This window comes from Pinus tabuliformis, chromosome X, assembly GCF_031772625.1.
Source record: "Pinus tabuliformis cultivar Carrire ecotype Pingquan chromosome X, CPIR1, whole genome shotgun sequence".
NCBI classification, from domain to species: Eukaryota; Viridiplantae; Streptophyta; class Pinopsida; order Pinales; family Pinaceae; genus Pinus; species Pinus tabuliformis.
In genome coordinates this window covers 1,221,338,358-1,221,346,795 of record NC_142308.1, presented here as the reverse complement: position 1 = coordinate 1,221,346,795, position 8,438 = coordinate 1,221,338,358, and the positions used below count along the sequence as shown (strand labels likewise).

Sequence of the window (8,438 nt, the reverse complement as noted above, 5' to 3'; positions counted from 1 at the left end):
CTAGGCACATCAAACTCACTAATATTTGAGAGAGATTCCTAGTTAGTTTCTTTGATAGGGTGTCTTGTATGCAATTGTGTAGAACCTTGGTATACATTACACTTTACTTATCTTAAAATACAATTTATTTATATCTATAATTTGTTTTCCTTTATATATTTTATTCTCATAATATATTTGTTTTCATTTATATATTTTACAATGATAATATATAAAATACTATGAATTATCATAAACCTATACATTACCTTACTCTTAAAAAATAATATATATATCTATTATTTAAAATTAATATCAATTTTTTAATAAAATCCATAAAAATAATATTTTTAATGATTAATAAACTTATTATTATTATTTTTTATAACAAATAAACCACTCCAAACTATAAATAATAATAAAAACAGGTTACAAGTACATGGTGCACAGTTCAATGCACATAACCATATTTTAATTTCAACGGTCACATTGGTCTCTGTGCAGATCATATTTTAAATACACATTTTGATGTCAAAGGCGGCATTGGGCTCTGTGCGGATGCTAGCGGCGGATTTGAAAGAGGGAAAAACTTTCGAAATTCTTGAAATCCGATATATATTATCACAGTTACACGGTTGGCCGGCAGAGCAAGAAAGAGTGGAAGGCTAAAGATTGTAGAGTATCTGATAGATGGTAGCTGGTAGGCATTTGCTAGCCTGGCCGGCAGGAGCCAGAGTGGAGAATTTTGGCCTTTCATTTGCTACCTTGGCCGACAGAGCAAAAGTGGAAAGCAGAAGATCTGAGAGATGGTGGCCTTCTTATTTTTAGCTGGAGCTTGGCGGAGAAGGAGAAAGCAGAAGATTGGAGAGATGGTGGGCTTATTTTTCGCTGGAGCTTGGCGGAGAAGGAGATTGGTAGAACAAATTAGATAATAGAGCCTGACAGATTTTGGAATTTGTTGGGTTTAGACAGAAGAGCAGGACAGATTTTGCTGTTTGTTGCATTTTGATACTCTGTGTTTTCTTTTTTTCCTGGAGCATGGCCATGCTTAATTTCTGTCTGCATTTTCTTTTACTTTTTATCTATTTTGTTTCTGTTTATTTTCTTTTCCTGGTTGGTCTAGATTTGGGTTTGTTTGCTGTTTTTTTGGTTCTGGTGGTTGGTCTAGATTTGGGTTTGTTTGCTGTTTTTTTGGTTCTGGTGGTTGGTGTAGATTTGGGTTTGTTTGCTGTTCTTTTGCTTCTGGTTTGAGAGGTTGGAACTTGTTTGCTGGGTCAAAGAGCTAGGGCGATGTCGCAATGAGCAAAAGAGGGAGGACGATGTTGCAATGAGCATAAGACGGGATGATTGATTTAATTGTGAAGACTGAGAAGGTAGGTACTGTTTTATCTATTTGGTATTTAAATTATCAGATTTAAATACATTATCAGATGACATAATTGTATTTCACTATCTCATGGATAGATTAGTGTTTTTACCAGAAGTTTTATCATATTTTTTTTTCTTTGGATTAACTTGTGCCGTTTTCTCTTGAGGTGCAGGTGAAGAACTATATGACCATCCTGGAAAACAGGGCTGCGGTGTATTTTTTAGATTACAGGTGAGATTAACGTTAACTTTTTGGTTTCTGTCCTATCTCATAAGATTAGGGATTAGAGACATATGCACTATGGTTTTAGTTAAAAACTTCTTATTCCCAATTGAATTTGCATGTAAGGGTTGGGAAAGATTTTATAATCTTTGATGAGTTTGGTTCTTTTATGTTTCTGTCTTTAGGTTTTTTTTTTGGTATTGTTTATGTCCTAATAGGTTTTAATTTTTGAGTATTGTTATCAAAGTTCAATAAATTGAGAGTGATTTAGTGTTAGCATAAAACCCTTGAATGTTCAAATCTAAATAAGGTTTCAGGTTTCCAGAAATTTCTTCTTAGAAATTGTTTTTAGAAGTTTATAATCTGTGATGTGTTTGGTTCTTCAATTTCTTTGGGGTTTTATTTGATAATCTGTGATGTGTTTCGTTCTTCAAATTCTTTGGGTTTTATTTTTTTGGTATTGTTTATTAGGTTTTATTTTTTGAATATTGTTTATGAAATTTCAACTTATTTGTGCTGATTTAGCATTATAGCATAAAACCCTCTAATAACCAAGTCTAAAAAAGATTTTGGGGTTTCCAGAGTCTTCTTCTTAGAAACCTTTTGTAGAAGTTCAATATGTAGAGGCGAGTAGTACAAATAATTCTGCATTCCCTGATCAGAACCACAATCTGTGATGTGTTTGGTTCTTCAATTTCTTTGGGTTTTATTTCATAATCTGTGATGTGTTTCGTTCTTCAAATTCTTTGGGTTTTGTTTTTTTGGTATTGTTTATTAGGTTTTATTTTTTGAATATTGTTTATGAAATTTCAACTTATTTGTGCTGATTCAGCATTAGCATAAAACCCTCTAATAACCAAGTCTAAAAAAGATTTTGGGGTTTCCAGAGTCGTCTTCTTAGAAACCTTTTGTAGAAGTTCAATATGTAGAGGCTAGTAGTACAATTCATTCTGCACAATATTCAATCCCTACATAAATGGTTTGGAAAAAGTTGAAAAGAAATGTACTTCTTACATTTTCCTTCCTATTCAGTCTACTACTGCAAACATTTCTGTAACCCAGGCCCATAAAAATGCCTTTCAGGTTTTTTCAATTTAAGAGAGTAATACACTAGCGTTTATGCTTTGCATTCCCTTGCATATTGATCTTAGAAGAATTACAAGTACATTCTTATCTATCTAATTCCATCCATATATGTTATGCCTTTAACAAGTTCCATTTATTAATTTTTCCCTACAGCAATGTGGTTGGGGTTCCCTCATAACTTACAAGGAAGTGCCAGGTTATCCATTGATGAGTTTGCTGAGGAATGGATAGTCTAAAGATTTAACCCTCCTAAAAGGTACAAAAATAGTGCAGAAAAACTTCACCAAAAGGAAACCACCCAAATATTCTCTCCCCCCTTCCTATAACAACCAACCATGGTTGGTGGATAACTCTTATCCCAACTCATAGTCCATCTCCTGCTAAAGTGGACAAAGAAAATGTAAAAATGTTCGCACTTTCTGAATATTTTTAATTGCACTATATAGTGTCTATATACCGTCATAACTTAGGAGCATTTAAACAGGGTCCCTTCACTGTGTTCAGTGTCTGTACAATTATAACATAGGAGCGTAATGTAGGTAGGTCCTAGGGTACATTCACTTGTTAGATTCCTTTAGTCTTTTCACTTCATTATAATTGATTTAAAATGCATCTTTAAAACTGCTTTAGGAATGAGCCAGATTCCTTTAGTCTTCTGACTTTATTATAATTGATTTAAAATGCATCCTTAAAACTGCTTTAGGAATGAGCCAAATTCCTTTAGTCTTTTGACTTTATTATAATTGATTTAAAATGCATACTTAAAACTGCTTGAGGAATGAGCCAGTAAGGGACTTTCAAATCAGTAAGATAGAAATTCAATTAATTTAAAATTTATCCTTAAATATACTTTAGGAGTGAGCCTATAAGGGATTTTAAAGGTATGAGAAATCCACCAGTGAGGTAGATGAAATATGGAGCCAGAAATGAGCATGGATGTAAGAGGATGATGTTACCAGTAAGGTGCTGTAACACACCCTTGGGAATTTTTTTTTTTCTTAACCTATCTTATGAGGTATCTTGAGCCACCCTTGTGAACCTTTTTTTTCGTAACCCATCTTATGAGGTATCCTGAGCCAGTATTAGGAGCAGTCAAACCAAACTGTTGGTGTTGGTTATCTACTTTCTATCCCTTCTTCTGGGGTTTTCCCTTCAACTAAGCTAAATAAATGCAGAAAGTGGATGTCAATTAAAAGGATCTGCCCATGAAGCTATGAGCAAGAGGGGTATTCTGGATGGTGGGGAGGAAAAGGGTGCAAGAGCATCTGGCCAGTATTATGAGCAGTCAAACCAAACTGTTGGTGTTGGTTATCTACTTTCTATCCCTTCTTCTGGGGTTTTCCCTTCAACTAAGCTAAATAAATGCAGAAAGTGGATGTCAATTAAAAGGATCTGCCATGAAGCTATGAGCAAGAGGGGTATTCTGGATGGTGGGGAGGAAAAGGGTGCAAGAGCATCTGGCCAGTAAACATTCAGATGAACCTGGTCATTCTGGTTGGTTGGATGCCAATGGTGAGAAGATTTTAATTGACACGATCACCTATTGTGCACCCAATAATTAGGGATGGAGGGCTGACATATTGCTATTAACCAGAACAGACCCAATTCAGCATGTCTTGCAGCGTAGAATACACAGTTTATTGATGCGTGTGTCTATAATTTTCTGGAAGAAAGGCTTGATGACTTTATTAGCAGGCTTTTTATTTGATGACTCACACGATTAATCATAATCAAGTGTCTAGACTTTTTGGGCTGCTGTATGGCACACAATTCTCGTGACGTGTCTAGATTTTTCACAAAGAAAGGGTGTCAGGATTGCTCTATGAATAGCTTGCTGTGAGGACGAACAGTAAACTTTATCTATAACTTATATCTGGGGTACTTGGGGTTTCTATGTATACGTATATGGTATTGTTTGTTTTCTTAATCAGTGTAATCGGTTGTGTATCTTCCCTCTGATTTAAAATTGGTCACTTAGTGATCAGTCTGCGCTACTCAATGTCTTGATTTGATAATTGGTTGGTCACTTTGTTATCAGTCTCTAGCACTCAGTATTTTGATTTGATAATTGGTCATTTGCATAGTTTGTTACCATGTCCAAATAAGGTGTCTGTGCCGCGGTAGATATACCAATGCGTAGTTCTGATTCACAGTCTAGCTCCCATGAACAACCATTTGGATCCACTCGAGTTTAATTAGGGTAAAGTTTTTTCCCATTTGAAAACCATTGCAATTTACGGAGACTGAATTGCCATCTTCTTTCCAATCGAGAAGTCTTTCAAGTTTAGGGCAAGATTTAAGATGGTCAATCTCTGCTGCTGGTGGATCAAGAGGTTGCTACTTGTGCAATGCCTAAATCCCCTTATTTATCAGGACTTTGATTGAATAGCTTGCATGAGAAGTTCCAGATCCTTGGAATGTCCTAGTACCACTGGAATGTCAACTTTTGACCAACAGCAGATGAGGATTGGCATTCTTCTATCTCCGCCTTGTTAAAATATGGATTTCGGTACTAGATATGTGCAATTCTTATAAAAAAATCAGATTGCCTGGAAATGCATACCCATTGTCCTCCTCCTAGGTTTTTTTGGAGTTTTGTAGCCTATCAGCTGCCCTCTCATCTTTTGCACATACAGCTAATAATTTTTTTTCTATCCCAGTTCTACGATAGATAGCATATATAAGAAATGAATACTTCAAAGTTTCATGCTCTTCCAATTTTGAGGTGTTGTCCGGATAAATATTGCTTGAATTTTTCGACAACATGCATAAGGGTCAATATTTCGGATTTCCTTATCATAGATGCATAAAAGCTTCTCTTTGTGAATCAATTTCTACTTTGAAAAGCAATAGGCTACTGATTTTGCCTGACCAGTGTTCATGTCAGTGCTCAAGGCATCATATTTCACTTCAAAAGTCTGTGAGAGCCAGCCTTCTGTTACAAGTATTTGGCAGATGCCTGCTTGCGTTGGTACAGTTTGCCATGTACAGTGATTTTTTTTTTTTTTTTAATAGTCACAGTAATTCTTTGGATTTGCTTCATTTATCTATTTAGTCCAACAAACCTTTTGAAGAATGAGTTACAAGAAATGCAATGTGGTGAGTGAGGACCTTCAGATATTCAGTCTGACCCTCGCTAAACCTAGCTGTTGCAGTACTGGATAGACAAACTTAAGTTACTTAATGAAGTCATTTAGTTTCACCTTCTGTTACAAGTACTTGACAGATGCCTGCTTGAGTGTTGCAGTTTGCCATGTAGAGTGAACTTTCCTTTTGCCATAGTAGTTCCTTGGAATGCCTACATTTATCTAATTAGTTTAACAAACCTTTTGAAGAATTGATTACAGAAAAATGCAATGTGGTGAGTGTGGACGGAACATGCAACCTTTAGATATTCAGTCTGATGCTCTCCAAATGTAGGTGTCACACTACTGGATACACAAACTTAAGTTGTTAATGAAGTCATTTAGTTTCACCTTCTGTTACAAGTATTTGACAGATGCCTGTTACAGGAATGAACTTTTCTTTTGTCATAGTAATTCCCTGTATTGCTTTCATTTATCGATTTAGTGTTCAACAAACCTTTTAAAGAATGAATTACAAAAATACAATGGTGGTGAGTGTGGACCGAACATGCAACCTTCAGATCTTCAGTCTGATGCTCCCCAAACCGATCTGTCACACTACTGGATAGACAGGGGCTTTTACTAGACACAATCTGATACATGTCCAATAATTATTTTACTATTATTTCTCTCTCATCCTTAAGATACCTGTATGGGGAATATTCTACTCTTCCAGGAACCTGAAATATATCTTCAGTCTGATGCTCTCCAAACTGATATATCATAAGATGCCTGTAGGGGGAATATTCTATTGTTCAAGGCAACCCAAAAATATATTTCTATTGCTCTTGAAGGTAAATTGCACATATCCTCTGATGCAAATTCACTATATTCATCCTGTATAATCAACAATGAATATATCTTTATCTTTTTTGAATGTTGTGTAGCTTTTCAAAGTAACAAATTAATCATGCATAAATAAGCTCTTCTGGACTTTGATAGATAGTTTGATCAAATATGGTACAGGTCAATTGATGTACCATATGTAAAACATACTGAATTGTACAATGGGTATGGTTCCCAACTGTACCGGTTCAGCAGAATTTATAATGGGTGTACATCGCTATTAATGCAAAAAAGACTCAATTGAGTAGTTTGTCTTACGCTGTAGGACAAAACAGATTTCAATTCAGTAGTTTGTCTTACGCTGTAGGGGCAAACGGACTCAATTCAGTAGTTTGTCTTGTGCTGTAGGGCAAACAGACTCAATTCAATTCAGTAGTTTGTCTTGTGCTGTAGGGCAAACAGACTCAATTCAGTGGTTTGTCTTGTGCTGTAGGCCCTCGATTGCTCTCCCATCAACTTACTGAGTTACTGAGGCCAGGCCAGGCAACTGTAGTGACTTGTGTGAGCCCAATGACCTCCCCTCAGAGCGTGGCACATGAATGTAATACATGTTTTAAATATATTTTGATATTCTGTGAGCGCAATGACCAATCAGAGAGTCTGGCACATGTTTTTTTAACGTAATTAATTTATTTTAATGTATTTTGTTATTTATTTTAAGCTAAGCTACCAAGTTGCTTAGCTTGATTGAATCAGTCAATCTTGAAGTGCGTTAATGGCTCCTAAATTATCTTCCAGGAAGGAATTATATCTCTGTGAAATTTACAATGAACTAATTTTTATTCTTAATCAAATATGAAAAGGTATTTAATTTTTTTGTTTTTGTTTTTATTATCTAATGGTATATTTGTAACCAAAAATTTATTTTTCCTATTTTATCGAACAGGCATAAAACAAGTGGACGGAGAGAGGGCTTTTGACAAGAAGTTATAAATGAGAATATGGAATTGCATATGAAATGGTGAGTAAAATTTTTATTAGTTACAACTATTATTTTAAAATAAAATTATTATTACAACTTTGAAGCTTCTTATTATATGAAACAGGTATTAAAAAAATAGATCAGAAGCGTTTCCACTCAAACCCAGATGGAGAGTGTTGTAACAAAAATTTTTTATATATGAGAAGGTAAATGGAATTGTTTTGCAATTTCATACTCCATGTTTAATGGACTAATTTTGATTTGGTCTTAAAAAAATATTTAATTGTTTGTTATTGATTATCTTAAAATATTATCAAAATTATAATTTTTTTAATGGTATGCAGGGACCAAGAAGGTAGATGGAAAGAACAGGACCAAGAAGGGGAGTGCATTGGCAAAGGACCAGGAATCTTTGTAATTGTAAATTGTATTATTATTTTTGATGTACCACTCAAAAACAATACTTCAATAATAATCAGTTTTTTTTTGGAGAGGGGGTTGACCCCTTCTCCCAACCTTCCAAGATAGCATGGCCAAAGCTATCTTGGAGGAGTCTCATTGTCTTGGATAGTTGTCTTTTTCTTTTTTCTTTTTTATTTTTATTTTTACAAGTTTTTTAATTTTAACATTTTATTTTAAGTTGTTTGGCAAACAATAATTTTATGATACAAGTCACTTAAAATATGATTTCTGATATAATGATTTTTTATTTTTAATGCTTTTATAAAAATTATTCAACTTTGTGTTTAAAAAAAATTGATTGAACATATTTACTTCTTTTTCACAGCATAGCATTTTCTACCCACCAAAATGACTATAAAAATTAACTCACAAAATTACTCTCACATTACTCTCACAAAATTACTCTTCACATTACTCTCACATGAAT

At 34.4% G+C, this 8,438-nt stretch overlaps 1 long non-coding RNA gene across 2 annotated transcripts; it reads left to right on the top strand.

The window, feature by feature from the left end:
• Window positions 1-614: 614 nt before the first annotated feature.
• On the top strand, window positions 615-8,068 carry LOC149144365 (uncharacterized). 2 transcript variants are annotated; one of them, XR_016264669.1, is made up of 4 exons: window positions 615-1,352; window positions 1,521-1,579; window positions 7,514-7,588; window positions 7,894-8,068. It is a non-coding gene; the product is annotated as an uncharacterized LOC149144365 (long non-coding RNA). The 2 variants fall into 2 exon arrangements; XR_016264668.1 differs by lacking the exon at window positions 7,894-8,068 and adding an exon at window positions 7,674-7,756.
• The last annotated feature ends 370 nt before the right edge of the window (window positions 8,069-8,438 follow it).